Source organism: Hypanus sabinus, chromosome 11, assembly GCF_030144855.1.
Source record: "Hypanus sabinus isolate sHypSab1 chromosome 11, sHypSab1.hap1, whole genome shotgun sequence".
NCBI lineage: Eukaryota > Metazoa > Chordata > Chondrichthyes > Myliobatiformes > Dasyatidae > Hypanus > Hypanus sabinus.
The window spans coordinates 66,824,967-66,842,821 of NC_082716.1; the positions used below are offsets into that span (position 1 = coordinate 66,824,967).

At 40.9% G+C, this 17,855-nt stretch overlaps 1 protein-coding gene across 1 annotated transcript in view; it reads right to left on the minus strand.

The window, feature by feature from the left end:
- The window catches only part of LOC132402058 (zinc finger protein GLIS3-like), a 371,909-nt gene extending 354,353 nt beyond the window's left edge, over positions 1 to 17,556 (minus strand). The window contains exon 1 of the mRNA XM_059984584.1: positions 17,448 to 17,556. The gene's annotated coding sequence lies outside the window, so the exon portion shown is untranslated. The remainder of the gene's footprint in view (positions 1 to 17,447) is intronic.
- Positions 17,557 to 17,855: the final 299 nt, after the last annotated feature.

Sequence of the window (17,855 nt, forward strand, 5' to 3'; positions counted from 1 at the left end):
TAATAGAGTGTCATACTTTTCCAATCAGTAAGGTCTACGTAACTGGAGAAATTGGCTTGAAAATAGTTGTTCTGTATGAAATTTGTAGAATGCCTACAAGATGGCTTTTTAAAGAAACTTGTGTTGGGGTCCACTAGGGGAAAGGCAATTCTGGGTTAGGTGTTGTGTAATGAACCAAATTTAATTAGGGAGCTTAAAGTAAAGGAACCCCTCGGAGAGTGATCCTGATATGATAGAATTTACCCTGCAGATTGAGTGGGAGAAGATAAGTCAGATGTATCAGTATTACAGTGGAGTAAAGGGAATTATAGAGACATGAGAGAGGAGCTGGCCAAAGCTGATTGGAAGTGGACACAAGCAGGGATGACAGAACAGCAAAGGCTGGAGTTTCTGGTAGCAATTTGGAAATTGCAGTATAGATTCATCCTAAAGATGAATAAATATTCTAAAGGTAGGATGAGGCAACTATGGCTGACAAGGGAAGTCAAAGACAGGATAAAAGTAAGAGAGGGCATATGATATAGCAAAAATTAGCAAGAAGTTAAAAACCAACAGAAGACAACTAAAATACCAGAAGGAGAGAAAAGGTGAAATATGAAGATAAGCTAACCATTAATATCAAAGAAGTTAACAAAACAATTTTAAGACATATAGAGAGTAGAAGAGAGACAAGGGTGGACTTTGGATTGTTGGAAAATTATGCTTGAGAGGTAGAAATGAGGGACAAAATACTTAATAAGTATTTTGCTTCACTCTACACTATGAAAGACTCTAGCAGTATTCCAGATGCCAGCGGGCAGAAGTGAGTGTAGTTATTATTACTAAGGAGAAGGTCTTTGGGAAGCTGAAAGGTCTAAAAGTAGATTAGTCACCTGGACCAAATGAACTACACCCCAGGGTTCTGAAAGAGGTAGCTGAAGAGACTGTGGAGGCATTAGTAATGATCTTTCAAGAATTACTTGACTCTGGAATGGTTCCCGAGGACTGGAAAACTGCAAATATCACTCCACTCTTTAAGAAGGGAGGGAGGCAGAAGAAAGGAAATTATAGACCAGTGAGCCTGACTTCAGTGGTTGGGAAGACGTTGGAGTCCATTATTGAAGATGAGATTTCAGTGTACTTGGAGGCGCATGATAAAATAGGCTGAAGTCAGTGTGGTTTCTTTAAGGGGAATCTTGCCTGATAAATATGTTAGCATTTTTTGAAGAATTAACAATCAGGATAGACAAAGGAGTGTCAGTGGATGTTGTTTACTTGGATTTTCAGAAAGCCTTTGACAAGGTGCTGCACATGATACAGCTTAACAAGATCCCATAGTATTACAGGAAAGATACGAGCATGGACGGAAGATTGGCTGATTGCAGGAGGCGGAGGTTCAGTTTAAAAGGAGCCTGTTCTGACTGACTGCTAGTGACTAGTGGCTTTCTGCAGGGGTTGGTATTACGGCCCCTTCTTTCACGTTGTATGTCAATGACTTGTTTGATGGGGTGGCCATGTTTGCAGGTGATACAAAGGTAAGTGGAGAAGCAGGGAATGTACAGAAGAATGTGGACAGATTAGAAGAATGGGCAAAGAAGTGGCAGATGGAATGTACTGTAGGGAAATACATAGTTATGCATTTTGGTAAAAATGGCGAGAAGACTCGATGAGCAGAGTGGCCTAATTCTGCTACTATGTGTTATGGTTTTGTGGTTTAAATTCTAGAGAGTGATAAAGAAATTTCAATTCTCAAAGTGTAAATTAATTATCAAGTACATACAGTATATATCAGCATATTCAACACTGAGATTCGGGGTTTTTTGCAGGCATACTCATTAAATCCAAGAAATATAATAAAATCAGTGAAAGACCGCACCCAACAGGATGGACAAACAACCAATGTGCAAAAGACAACAAACTGCAAATACTAAATAAATAAATAGATAAATAAGCAATAAGTATGGAGAATGTGAGATGAAGACTCCTTGAAAGTGAATCCATAGACTGTGGGAATGGTTCAGTGATGGGCCAAGTGAAGTTGAGCGAAGGTATCTCCACTAGTTCAAGACCCTGATGGTTGAGGGGTAATAACTATTCCTGAACCTGGTGGTGTGGGTCCTGAGGCTCCTGTACCACCTTCCGACTGAAAGCAGAGGGCAGAAAGCATAGCCTGGGTGGTGGGAGTCCTCGATGATGAATGCTGCTTTCCTGTGACAGTGCCGCATGTAGATATGTTCTATAGTGTGGTGGGCTTTACCCACAGTGTACTGGGCCATGTCCACTGCTTTTGGTAGGGCATTGGTGTTTCCATACCAGACTGTGATGCAACCAGTCAATATATTCTCTACCATCCATCTATAGAAGCTTGACAAAGTTTTGGATGTCATGCTGAATCTTTACAAACTTCTAAGGAAGTAGAGGTGCTGCCGTGTTTTCTTCATAATTATACTTACATGCAGGCCCAGGATAGATCCTGTGAAATGATAACACTGAGGAATTTGAAGTTGCTGACCCTCTTCACCTCTGAAACCCCAATGAGGACTGGCTTCCTCTTCCTGATGTCAATAATCTACTCCTTGGTCTTGCTGATATCGAGTGAGAAGCTGTTATTGTGGCACCACTCAGCTAGATTTTCAGTCTCTCTCCTGTATGCTGATTCGTCTTCACCTTTGATTCATTAACAACAGTGGTGTCATCAACTAACTTAAATATGCACATAGACTCACAGTCATAAGTCTAGAGCAGGGGGCTAACACACAGCCTTGAGGTGCACCAATGCTGGTGAAGATTGTGGTGGAGAAGTTGTTGCCAATCTGAACTGTCTGTGGTCTGCAAGTGAGGAAATCGAGGATCCAATTGCACAAGGAGGTGTTGAAGCATATTGATTAGTTTTGAGGGGTTGGTAATATAGAATGCCAAGCTGCAGTCAATAAAGGTGTATACACCTTTGCTGTCCAGATATTCCAGGACTGAATAAAGAGCCAAGAAAGTGGCATCTACTGTTGGTCTATTGTGATGGTAGGAAAACTGGCTTCTGGTTGGGGAACACTGAATGATTTTATGGGAACACATTTGACTAGGACTGTTTTTATAAAGACTGTGACAGTCATAGTGTTTTCATTCAGATCCTCTGATGAGTCCTTGAACACGGTCCAGTCCACCACCTCGAAGCAATCCATAGCCACCCCTCTGCCTCCCACGAATACCTCTTTCTTGCCCTTATCTCTGAAGCCTTGCTCTTTGGCCTCTGCCTGTATGCAGGTAGGAGGACAGCCAAGTGATCAGATATCCCAAAACGTGGTCTGGACATGGAAAGGTAGACATTCTGTACCATAGTATAGCAGTGGTCTAGTGTTTTGGGACCCCAGGTGCTGCAAGTTATATGCTGAATTAGGTACAGAAGAAATTAAAGTCAAAGGAGATACTGTTTTAAAGCCGATGTACACAAATTTACACTTCTTAAAGAAACATTAAAGTAGATAGAAAGGTGCAAACACGAGGAAATCTGCAGATGCTGGAAATTCAAACAACAACACACACAAAATGCTGGTAGAACACAGCAGGCTAGGCAGCATCTATAGGGAGAAGCGCTGTCGACGTTTCGGGCCAAGACGTCTACATCACTTCTCCCTATAGATGCTGCCTAGCCTGCTGTGTTCTACCAGCATTCTGTGCGTGTTGTAGATAGAAAGGTGTTTGTTTTTACATAGTTATTTTTCCTTTTCATTTGTACTTTTTTAATAAATTTGCTTACAATTTTCAAAATAAACAACTTACTGCTTTAAAGGACTAAAGCAATTTCTTGTGAAACTGTAAACTCAGTGAAAAGCTTTACCAAATGGGTCACTGGTCCTTTTCCCAAGGCAAGTAATTGATTATATAAATTCCAAGATGGCAATTACTTGTTTGATATACAGGGTTGAAACTAATTTTTCATCTACTCCAGTTAGTCGACAGACAAGTAATATCTACAAATATTTGTTTCATATCAGGAATTTGGTGGTAGGGGTTGTATTAAAACCTAACCAATATTTGAGGGTTCCTCTCACTACAGTGGCTGAGGTCCTTTAGCCTTGGTTGGATCCCACCTTGGAAATGGACAGCAGCATCTAGAGCTGCTCCTTGACTGCTTTGGCAAACCAGCTTCAACCTTGACCTCTGGTATGGACTTCGCACATTTTGCCTGTGACGATTTTGATTTCTCCAGTTTTCGTCCCTCATCTCAAAGATGTGCTACTGATAGATAATCTGTTACTATAAATTTCCTCTAATGTAGGATAACACAGGGAGAGAACGGGCACACGGGAGGTTACAGGGATACAAGTGGTGGGCTGGGATCGAAGGATTTGCTTTCTGAGCCTGAATAGACTGGATGGTTCAAAAGGCTTCCTTCTGCATTGTAAGGAAATAAGAAATGAAGAGGCAAGAAATCACTTCAGATCCTATAAGTTATTTAACAATTCAGTGTGAAAGCCTTGTATTTATAAAGCATATGTTATAATGCCATAAAAAACTTCACAACCAATGATTTACTTCTGAATTATGCTTAGGATGTAACATAGAAACACAGTAGCATTTGCATGTATCAATCTTCCATTAGATTCAAGATTATTTAATGTCATTTCCAGTACACAAGAGTAAAGGAGAACAAACTAATAGTTATTCTGGATCTGATGCAGCACAAAAAAAAACTCATTAAGATAAAGAACACAATGATTGAAAAAAATCTCAGTAATATAAGTATATAAGATAGCTTCTAAACATACATTGATTGTGTGTCCATTAAGTGGCAATAGTTAAAAGATAAGTATTGTTCATGGCATCAGAGGTAATTCACCTATTTTTCAAGAAATCGTGGCATCAAAACTTTTAAATCTAGCACATTACATAGAGCATCATCATTAATCAGATCTGAAAGACAGACCTCACAATAATGCAGCACCCCTTCAGTAATACGCCATTAGTTTTGAAGATAAAATCTTGACCATGACCTTATAACTTTAAGTTTGAGAGTTCAGAGTGTTATCAGCTCTGACTCATGCTCTTTGCTCTCCCATAGAGCAAAACATAATACTACCTTGAAAAACATAGTTTCCTTCCTATGACAGACATTCCCTTGGTTCTTTCGCTTCTCTTCCTTTCTTCAACTTCAAACAAACTTGTTATCTCACTCTTCTAATTCTAAAGAAAGACCTGAAATACCTTCCAACCCTCCCTCCCATGCATCTAGCATTTACTTATTTTGTTTGTGACAGAATGAAATGCTTGTTTAATACCCCATCCAAACTCACACCTTATTGAGGTCAAAAGAGAAATAACAGGTGATGATAAAACCGGTCATAATTCTATCTGTGCTCTCCATGTGGTGTATTGGGTTAAATTAATACAACTTTGCTCTCCCCAACTCTATTTCAGAGTCAGAAATACATCTTAGAAACAGGCCCTTCAGCCCATCAACTCCCCACTGACTGGCAAATACACATTTTACAATAATTTCACCCATAATCTGTGCATTAGGGCTAAAACTAGAACAGCCAGAGGAAACCGCTACATTTTGAAAGAGAACTATGCAAGCTTCCATAGACAACATCGTTGGCCAGAATTGAACCCAAGTCAGTGGAGCTATGAGGCAGCAGTGAAAATCAAAATCATTTTAATCCAATTACCAGGTCTATCCCACCCCTGGATGAATGAACCTCGTTTGGGTTCATTGTTTACTTTTTGAATGAGCACTTTGCAATGGTTCATAGAGTAACCTATATCACATAAAATTGAAGGAAAGTAGTTTCTAGCTGATTTATGAGTTATGCAATGAGAGTGTAAACTAGGAGAGCAAGGACTAGTTGGCTTTGTGTGTTACACCACTAGAATTGATTTGTGATTTAGTCATGCAGCACTGACTTTGAGCCTTGACATCCAATGTCACCTTTCCTGCAAAAAACATTACGTATTTTGTAACTTAACTTCAGGGTTCCATTTTTGTTGAATTTTAATTTTGCATTGTTCATTATGCATTCAGTAAAATGTTGCTAAATCAAGTTTTGTAAGTATACAGTTAATCCAAATTTTTTATGAACTATTGCATTTCACTTTCTATGTATTTATTGGATAGTTTCCCAAAAATATCCATAAATCTTCTAACTTTTAATTGATGTTTATTGTTACACATGTGCACCGGCCAAACTGGATTAAATAATGTTAGCACACTGAATGAATGTAATTACATTGGAGCAGGGCCAACATTTCTTTATGGTGACATCCTGAAGTACCTTCACCAACTTTTTCCCTAAGAAATGTGATCCTAAAAACCAGAGCACCCCCTTAAGGGATAAATGCAGTATTACATTAAATTTGCTGAAAGGTTTTACCTCGATCTTGTACTTATCAAGTATCAACTGTATTCACCATGTACCGTGCATTCAAGTGTATTGGGAATCTGCTGTGGTGTGTTGGCATGACATGCAACAAAAACGACATTCAACAATTATAAAGAACTATATAAAAATAAAGTTAGAGGTTAAAGTACACATATAAAATAAAATATCCATAAATACTAATGTACCATGAGAACATTAGAAAGATTTTAACAAGAACAGGCCATTTTGGCCCAACAAAGCTTGCCAATTTCCTGTTCACATAGTGTGTTGAAATAACTATCAGGTTTAGATTTGGAAGTCTCTAAGGTACTACTCTCAACTACACCACTAGGTAGTTTGTTCCATGTGTCCACAACTCGCTGTGCAAAGAAATGCTTCCTGATGTTAGTCTGAAATCTTCCCTTAACCAGTTTCCGCCTATGATTCTGTGTGCTTGAAGATGGATTAATTTGGAAGTAGCAGCTGTCAACCACTTTACTTACGCCCCTAATGACTTTGAACACTTCTATCACGTCTCCTCTCATTCTATGTCTACTTAGGCTAAAAAAGATGTAATTGTTTCAATTTTTCTTTACAAGGTAAACAACATCATAAAAGTACTGTACAGTGACTGAGGTCATAGATGGTGGGGGTGGGGACAAAGTAGAATGGTTGATCAGATTAATTGCCTGGGGAAATAAACTTTTAAAATGGGGTGAAGTTTTTGTCTTAATAACCCAAAAGTGCTTTCCAGAAGAGGGCTTTTGGAAAAGGCAGTTTGCAGGGTGGGGAGCATCCTCAATGATTTCTCCTGCTCAGTTCTTTGTTCTGGACACATGCAATTCCTGCCGTGATGGTGAACAACAGCCTTTTCTGCTGAGCTGACAATTTGCTGTAGTTTTCATATATTGTGGGAGGATGCTGCACTAAACCAGACAGTAATGGCTGATGTGAGGATGCTCTCTAGAATTTCTCCCATATATTGTGAGGACGATCAAATTGTACCAACCCCTTCAAGAAGTACATCTTCTGCTGAGCCTTTTTGTTATTAAGATATGGTTCTCCCACAAGAAATAATGATGAACAAGAACCTAAATGTTGAAATGATGCTAACTGTAGAGTTGTTGGTGACGAGTGGGTGGCGAGGAGACAGAGTTCTCCTGAAGTTGATATCCGTCTCCGTAGTTTTGGGGCATTCAGCTCTTGGTTGTTGTGATTGCACTGGGACACTAGCTTGTTCACGCCTCTGGTGATTAGTCCAATGAGAGTGACATTGTAAACATTTTCGGTTTAATTGGAGAGACAGTCATTGGTGCAGAGGGGAGAGAACACCCCCCTGTGGCTCATCAAGGATGACTGCACAGAATGTGGGGCTGTATTTGTTAGTCTCATATACTGCCTCCTGTCAGAAAGGAAGTTTGTGATCCATCTACAGATTGGACCTGGTTTGATGGTTATGAAGGCTGAACTAAAATCAACAAAGAGAGTCCAGCCATATGTCCCAGGGGAGTAGAGGTGCTGTAGTATGAAGTCCAGACCAATGGGAACTGCAGCTTCTACTGATCTGTTGGCTCTGCAGGAAACTGCAATGGATCTAGAAAATTTTGAGTTAAGGATTTCAGAAATGCAATGACAAGTCTTTTACGGACAGTCATTTTGGGTAAATACCAAGCAATCAAAAAATACAGAATCAATAACAGAGCAGAGAACTAAGTAAATGTTGAGTCAATTTTAAATGCACTTTATAATGTGATACAGCTCTGTATTACTGAAGTACATGGAAGTGAAATTTTCTCAGGGTTACAGGAATCACAGAGATCTAAGTCGAGCAGAAGTGCTGTTTGTAGCAGGATCATTGTGATGCAGCTGAAGCCTAAACAATGCCAGGCTATTTCCTGAATGTGGTCTTATACTTAAAGTTGAAACTGGATGGTATGGCCTGATGTAAAACTTGCAGCAGAACCTGCAGGTGGTTAGCCTCACTCACTCTGTTCACTGGGGTGAGGGCTAACTCATCAAACACTCAAGTAAGTTTATCTTAATATCAACAGCAAGCTTGTGATATGCACTCTGTGGCACCTTATTAGGTACCTCCTGTACATGATAAAGTGGCCACTCTGTGTACACTCATAGCCTTCTGTTGCTGTAGCCGTTGCACTTCAAGGTTCAAAGCACTGCATTCAGAAATGCTCTTCTCACAGAGGTCTTTTCGCTTTTTCACACAGAGAGTGGAGGGTGAGTGGAACGCACTGCCAGCAAAGGTGGTAGAGGCGGATACAATAGGGTCTTTTAAGAGACTCTTAGATAGGTACATGGAACTCTCAGGAAAATGAATCAGGCAGTCTTAACACTGGAGAATGAGGTTTAAAATCATATTACAGCCTTTAAAATTACAAAATAGCAACATTAAATCAACTAATCAAACTCAAAGGCTATAAAACTCCGCATCATCGTTATTTTGAATTTTGAAAGGACCTCCTGAAGAGCTAAAGCAGGCACCATTACACTGTAATTTAATAATTCATTAGGAATTGGTGTAGAGCCTTCAGGTTAATGTACAACTATATCTCACAAGTAAGGTAAACAATGTACAGGGATTCATTGATCCAACAGTTTAACTTTGACCTGCGTGGATCAACTAGCTGGCATGTTGACCGATGACTTTAACCTCTCACTTCAATTGTCTGAGATACCCATCTGCTTCGAGTAGGCTTCAATTATACCAGTGCTTAAGAATAAAGTGGTAACCTCCCTGATTGACCATCATCCAATAGCACTTACATCCACTGTGATAAAGTACTTCGAGAGAGTGGTGATGAAACTTGCCAACTCCTGCCTGAGAAGTGATTTGGATCTGCTCCAATTTGCCTACCTTCACAAAATGTCTACAGCGGATGCCATTTCATTGGGTCTGGACTGCAAAGATGCATATAACAGAATGCTCTTCATGAAATAGAGCTCAGCATTCAATACTACCATCCCCTCAAAACTAATCAAAAAGCTTAAAGACATCGCTCTCGATACCTCCTTGTGCAACTGGACACTCAGAATAGTGAAGAACAACACAATTTTTTTTCTTTGGAAATGAAGAGACTTTCAGGTTTTAAAAAAAAGCACAGCATGTTTTCTTCTTCAAAAGGGGAGGGAAACAGATGAGTTCTTTTTAAACGCAAAAACAGATCAAGTTCACAGGTTTATAAACAGTGAGTACTGGGTGATAATAATAATAGATTTTAATAAAAGCAGAAATGGCTAGCTACATCAGAAAGAAAGACGTATTCAGTTGCTCAACAGATAACTGGATGATGTATACTGAACAAATTAAGCAGTATCTTAAAGCAAATGAAATAGCCAATGAAAAGCAAGAGCCAGTTTTGCTTAGTGCACCAGGTGGTAAACCGTACAGTTTGTTTAGAAGTTTGACTGCTTCAACTAAACCAGCTGGAATGAGCTTTGCTGATATTGTGAAAGTAATGCAGGAACTTTTAGAACTGAAACCACTGTTGATTGCGGAACGCTTTAGGTTTCATAAGCAGAATCAGAAGGAAGGAGAGTCTATTTTGGCATATGTTCTTGAGTCATTGAGCATTGTCAGTTTAGTGAAGGGCTTAATGATGCGAAAAGAGATTGTTTCGTTTGTGGAATCTTTCGAGAAATTATTCAAAAACAGCTCTTAACTGAAGCTCAACTCACATTTAAAAGAGCAGTTGAAATGCCTGTATAAATGAAAACTGCAGCTTTAGATGCAATTGAGTTGCAGTGAGGAATGAGAGTTAGCGTGAATAAAACTGTAGCTTCTAAACAGAAGATGAACAAATTATGTTACCATTGTGTCAGGGGCTTCCAACGCCAGACCAATGAAAGTTTAAAGGAGAATCTCGCAGAAAATTGAACAAAGTAGAACACATGCAAAAAGCATGTCAGACAAAGAAAAATAAATGGACTGCACAAGGAAGAGGGAAAGGTAAAAAGTCAAGTTGCAGTTTCAAAAAGAGCACTAATCTTCAATGCTGTTGATGAAACTCCAATAATGTTGGGCTCTGTTTCTTGAAGGGCACAATTACAAGATCAAATTCAAGAGGACAACTAACCGTGGAAATGCTAATGAAATTCAGAATAAACTTGCCCTTGATGGACGTTGCCTTATGTGGGGATTGAGAGTTGTTGTACCATCCAAGCTGAGAGCTAAAGTGTTGGAGGAATTACAGGCCGGTCATCTATGTGTAGTCAAAATGATAGCATTAGCTCAAAGCTTTGGCTGCTGGCCTGTGACAGATCACCAGATTAAACAGCTTGCCAAACACTGCTTGGAATGCCAACACGTCCTGAAGATGCCAAGAGCAGCACCTCTCCATCCTTGGGAATGACCTTCACTGCCCTGGCAGAGGATTCAGGTGGATTTTGCCAGACCATTCAAGGGCACAAATTTTCTGGTAGTGGATGCAGCTACAATGTGGCCAGAAGTGTTCCCAATAGCCTCCACTATAGCATTGCACATGGTTGATGTGTTGCGAAGCCTATATTTTAGAATACTTAGGGATAATGGACCACAGTTTGTTGTGGAACAGTTTCAGTCATTCCTGAAAATAAATGGAATAAGACATATTACATCAGCACATATTACATGTACCACCCTGCTACAAAAGGCTTGGCAGAAGGGTTTGTCTCAGAGTATAAAGAATGGACTGTCAGCAGAACACGCTACACTGACACTGAATCTGAAGCTCACTAAATACCTCTTTGAATATCACAATACCACACACTGCACAACCAACAACTCACCAGCGATGCTGTTCCTGGCTCATCCCTTGCATTCATGCTTGGATAATCTCAAACCCAATGTCATAGATTGTTGGAAGAAAGAAATTTATAGCTGTATTCCATTAGAAAAAATTACTTATAATTTAAGAGATAAATATGAAACATTTCTGAAAATTTGGTGCCCTTATTTACAAAAGACAGGACTAAATATATAGGTGCTCTGAAGATGAAACAATTGGTTACTTGGGGAAAGAAATAAATATATATACTAAAGTTATTACGAACTCCATGGAGCATGTGGGGATCTTCAAATATCCAGGCACTTTCTTTTTTTTCTTTTTTTTCTATAGGGAAGTTAGGGGGGAGGGGTTAAGGGGAGGGGGAGGGGTTAAGGGGAGGGGGGAAGGGTTATATAATTTTTTTTCCATACTTTACTCTGTAATCACTTAAAAATGCAATAAAAAAAGTTTTCAAAAGAAAAAAACAACCCAATGTCAGATGGAGTATGCAGGGAAACAGCCAAGAAAAAAATCGAGGACTCCTCAAACGAGGAGGTTCAATGTTTCACCCATGGACAAGCAGTCCTGGTGAAGGACTACCAAGGTGATCAAAAGATGAAAGACAGAACTGGACCACTCTCCTACACAGCATAGATTGCATCTGATGTCATCTGAAGATGACATATCGATCAGATGAGAAGAGAAACATCAATTGTTGAAGAAGGAAAGTGTCAGAGCTGTCAGAACCATTTCCTGCAGTCGCAGAGTCCTGCAACCACCATGGAGGAGGCCCCAGAACCTGAGATTGTTTCAGAGCCACAAGTCTCCCTGCCAAGAAGAGTGACCCCATTGTCAGGAAAAACATCGTCCCACAAATCCTCCTCAGCAAGTAAATCTTTAGGTTTGAATGGGACAATTTAAAATTCACTCTGCCATGGATGTCTATATGGTAGTTGTATATACAGTGTGTGTGTGTGTACATATAGTAGTTCTGTGTGTATATACATAGATGCATTCTGTATAGAGTTGGAGTTTATACCGAAGCAGGGATGAGCAGATGTATTTACTATTTCAGTAATATTGTAAATATACTGTTTGATTAAACATTCTTTGTGGTTTACATAATTCATTATGGGTTATACATTAAAGTATGTGAATGTATACGTCATGACACCACTACATTATATGTGTAAAACTAAGTAGACACGCATTCCCCCGGCTCCCATGTTTTTCTTTTGATTAGTTTATGGAGTTACTTAACATAAAATTTTGCTTATTTCAATATTTAATAATCTGCTGTCATTTATGTCTGATAGTATTTAGTACAAATAAATTTATTTTTAAGTTGTTTTATTGATTTTATTTTAAGTTTTGAACAGCTTTTAAATATCACTGACTAACAAGGACTTTTAAAGATAGTTCCAAAAAGCTTTGACGGTATGCTGTCAGGTTCTACAGAAGAGTTCCCACCTGTTTCAAAAGAGCAACAATTATATCAGTGCCCAAGAAGAGCAGGGAGAGCTGCCTTAATGACTCTTGTCTAGTAGCACTCACATCTGTGGTGATGAAGTGCTTTGAGAGGATCATAATAGCAGCCAATTTCATAGCACCCAGGATTAGTTTATTTCTGACAATAAATTAATCTCAGAATCAGAGTTATTATGTTTCATGTGACATGAAATTTATTGTACTATGGAAGAAGTACAGTGCCAGGACATAAAAATCTATAAATTACAAAACTAAATAAATGGTGAAAAGAAATAATAATAATGTGGTGTTCATGGGTTTATGGACTTCAGAAATCTGACAGCAGAATGGAAGAATATGTCCCTAAAATACTGTGTGGGGGTCTTCAGGCTCCTGCACTACCTCCCTGATGGGAGTAACGAGATGAAGACATTCTGGATGGTGAGGTTTCTTGATGATAGATACCACCTTCTGAGGTTTCACCTCTTGAGGATGTCCTCAGTGGGGAGGACTGTGCCTGTGGTGGAGCTGGCTGAGTCCATAACCGTCTGCTGCCTCTTGCAATCCTCTGGCTCCTTACCCGGTAGTGGTGCAACCAGTCATAATGCTCTCCGCAATGTACCTGTAGAAATCTGTAAGAGCCTTTGGGGATATACCAAATGTCCTCAAACTCTAAATGAAGTAGAGCCACTGGTGTGTCTTCATCCTGACTGCATCAATGTGTTGGGCCCAGGATAGATCCTTTGAGATGCTGACAACCAGGAAGCCTTTGCAGTGCAGATTTCTCAGTGAGGACTAATGTGTGTCCCCCCAACTTCCACTTCATGAAGCCCACATTAAGATTCCTTAGTGTTGTTGACATGGTGTGTGAAGTTGTTATTGTGACACCACCATATGGGCTGGATTGATCACACCCAATTATATGACTGTCCCAGAGATGTGGTAATGAGTATACAAGCACAACAAACTAACTGAATTTAGTTTTATCATAGAATAGACAGAATAAATAAACCACATGAAATACTACATAGCAAGTCACAGAAATTTCTGGGCTCACAATTCCTAGTCACCACTTAGTTGTTGTCAGTGGAACTCTGATTCTGACTTGTGACCCCACCCCTTGGCCCCAAGCACCTATCACAATTCTGGTCTGGGTGGAAACTCAATGAAGCCTGGGAAAGCACCCTCCTGAGTATGAATTTCACAAGTGCAGAGTTAGCCAAATCCTTTTTTCTCACATTGTTCTATCATTAACAAATCTGGAGTACCTCCTTTCAAATGGTGATTGCTCATATTATACAAAGCATGGTGAAAGGCAGGTAACCATCCAGATAAGGTGTGGACAGAAGTAAGTAAACAATTTTGCTGTTTTAATGGGCCATTCATTCGTTCAATGGCCTGAGGATAATGGGACATGGAATATGGATAATAGGGGACATGGAAGACCAACCAGAGCCAGACCACTCTTGTATCCTGGAACCCAACAAGTGAGAACTATTATTGGATTGGATTTCAAGGGGATCTCTGTTTGCAGAAGCAGGATGTTCTAATCCCTTAAGGTTACCATCCTGATTAACAGTAGGCATTGCCATCAAAAGACAAGAATAAGTATCCACATTAGTGAGGAAGTACTCGAATTGCTTCTGTAAATGAAGGGGACCGACATAATCAATGTGCCAAACCTGAGCAGGGGCATATCCAGGGCAAATGGCAGCCAAGCGTCATTTTAGAAGCTTAAGTTCTAGTCACAGCCCTGCTGAGCACATCAGAATATCAAAGGAAACACCCCCACACAACAGGTGAGACATTTACTGGAGTAGCTCCAAGTGTCAGTGACACAGCCTGAGGGGATTCAGCAACCAGTTCATGTATTTTATTCATCGTGTTCTGTCCCTTTGATGCTCATACAGAAATATACCACTTCCACTTAACAATAGAACACTATTGTGTATGCTGTATCTTACGCGTGAGTGTGTCAGAAAGTACCATCCCATAACAGGAAGATCAGGAAGAAGAGAGAAGAGGGAATCCCGCATCTGAGTTTTAGTTTCTGCTAAAGCCCAATAGCAGGCAGGAGGTTTTTTCCCCAGTGTATCTGGTGTCAGCATCAGGAAGCTTTTGGGACCAGAAACCCAGAGGCATATTCTTTCCACCATACTTCTGCCAGAGGCTCCAGACAGCCACATCATCTTCAACAGGACCTACAACTTAAAAGGGATGCCCTCTCAACAAGGAGATGGGGTAAGGTCATGGCGACGGCCTCCTTTGCAACTTCAAAAGCTGATCATTGCTCAAGGCCCCATGCAAAATTAATCTTCTTTCTGGTCAAAGGTGCATGGTCTAATAGGGCATGTGGCACTGCCAGTATCCCAGAAGGCCAACTTGTTTTGGGCCTCTTGTTTTGTCATAGAAAGTGCTATGCCTAGGATCTTATTTTTGACCTTATTGGGATTGTATTGCCAGAAAATGAATAGTCATAGCTGGGCCCTTTACTTTATCAGGGTTAATTTACCATTCTCTTGATTACATGTGATAAATTAAAGTATTCAGGGCTTCAGAACCCTCCTCTTTAGAGGACCCCTGCAATAGCACATCATGGAAGCTGTGTAAAGATGTTCTGAAGGTCATTCCATGTGAAAGCAAACTGACCTTGGGATTGCTCAACAATAGGGATGGAGAAGAAAGCATTAGCCAAATCATAACTATCAATCCAGCTAGAAATGTCCTCAATCGTCTGGAACAGCTGTGGCCAGTGGAAGGACGAACAAATTTAACTGGAGATAATCGATAGTTATGCACCATGAACCAGCAGGTTTCTGAACTGGTTGAGGCAGGATGGAGAACCCCCAGGTTTTGGAGGGATTCAACTGTCTCGCCGATTTCCTTATGCCTCCACTCCGGGATGTGATATTGCTTTGTAACTACTACTTGCAATGGCAAGGGTACAAAGACAGGTTTCCGTTTTGTCTTCCCAACCAGAATGGACACCTTCCTAATACCAAAGCAAATTTGCCAAAGGGTGTCATGATAGAGGTTCCTGTTAACAAGTCAATTCCTAAAATGTTGTCAGGTACCTGAGAGATGAGCACAGGGTCAGATCAAGAAGGACCCTCGCCAATAGTGAGATGGACCTTTGTACAGCATCTGTAACCGATCCCCATATCCCTAAATATTCACTCGCTCCCTAATATAGATCCGGATTCCCTTGTAAGGTAACCTCAGCCCCAGTGTCCACCAGGGTGATTCACCGCTGCTCATTACTGTGTGACCACCGATGGGTAATAGGTACGCATGACCTCAGGTCTCCCTCTGGGACACCAGGAGTGTGGGTTGTCCTCATAGCAACAGCGGGGGTTCCAGAGCCCTGGCCATACTCCCAGGCAACAGGTTGAGTAATCTGCCATCCAGGGTCCAATTCATGCGTCCAGATATAACCAGGAATGTCCTTCTTTTTGGGTTTAACATTACGTTCCAGTGTCGGGGTCGAAAGGGCGACTTTTGTTTAGGTGATAGAATACAACCCACCTGGATCAAATGCTCACGGTACAGCACATCAAGTACACCCGTAAGTACACTGTTATTTTGTTCCCTTATCTTCCCGTGCCTTCAGCAGGAATAGAAGCATTTCCTTTCTACTAAGACAAGAAGAAGGGCTCTTTGATACTGACTGCTGGGACAGTCAGCTGCTTTGGGGCATTCCTGGTTCCATTCATCAAGTGCCCAGACTGCCCTTGCTGCCTTAAAAGCAGCCTTAACCTACACCCAATCCCTACCTACATCTGACCCTTCAAGTCAGGCCAATAGACTGCTAGCCTCTGCAACAGTCCGACCCTCAGCTGGCCCTAATAGAGCCAACAAGATAAATCGCCACTGTGAGAGTCCCCATTCCGTCAACAGGATGTGCGTACCAAGGGAAAAGGGGGCAACGTGAGGGCCTTTAGAGGCATTGTTATTACTATAAATGGCAGATTGTGTTGCCATATCATAGAAGCATGAAATAGCCTCCAGGAAAGTTTTCCGGGGATGGGGAGAAGCATCCCAATCCAAAAAGGCAGCTTTTAAGACCTCTGCCCACAGAGAGCGTTCAACTCCACTAGCCTGACCAGCCCGTAATTCAGCCAGCACCAATGGATCCGAAGTTATGAACCCAACTGAATCAGTTCATGCTTACTAAAAATCATTTGGGAGTCTCCTAGATCCAATAGACAGGCTGGATAAAGATTCCCCTGGCCACTGACACAGTCGCTGGGCTAAATCCTGATCCTCGGTGGTAGTGTAGTTACAAATAGTGGTCTCGTGGTGGTAGGGACAGCCACTGCACCTTGTTCACATTCCGTCGCTCCTCTTTAACTTTTACATAATGGAGGGGGCGAGCCTCGATTACATTGTCTTCGTCCCAATCTGAATCATCATCATACCAGATATCCCCACCCCAAGAATGTGTCCCAGTCCTCCTGCAGGATCATAGATCGGACCTCTACAGGCTCCGCTGTCACGCATGCGCCAATTCTGCATTATGGTAGCCAGTCTACATACCACAGCAATCTGTTTAGGTTCGTGGCACTCAGAGCAATCCTAATCCGCCCGTGCTGTTTCACTTAAAATAGTGTTCTGACAACCCAAAGAGGCCAACTCATGCTGCAGTCACTTGTTTTCCTCAGAGAGCTCAGCTACTACTATGCTGAACTTCTGCAATGCAGTCATAAAAATCGACTCTACCTGAGAGAGAGAATCCTTCTTAGAAGGAAAGCTATATGCTAAAGGGACTGTGATACTACATATGGAAGCTTAACATAAGACAATTCAGAAAAATACCTTCTTCCAACATCTGGGGGACCACATTTAATCAAAACATTAGCCAGTAATCCAGAACCCTCAGAATTACCTGTCCATCTGGGGACCCAATAAATCTCAGGTATGAAATCGCTCGACTGCTTGTCCACCTCCACATTTTCCTGGCGCCTCCTCGCAGCGCCAAAGTGTAACAGGCTGGATTGATCATATCCAAACTATTCACATGTCCAGGAGCTGTGATAGTAAGTGTACAAGCACAACAAAGTAATTTAAGCCTAGTTTATTGTCATGAAATAGATAGCACAAATAAACCACACAACATACTACATAGCAAGTCACAAGGATATCTGGGCTCAGGGTTCCTAGTCACCACTCAGTCATTGTCGGGAACTCTGGTTCCAACTTGTGAAACTATCTCTTGATCCCAAGCACTGTTCACAATTCTGGTCCGGGTGAAATTACAACAAAGCCTCATAAATACGAGTTTCATAAGTGCAGA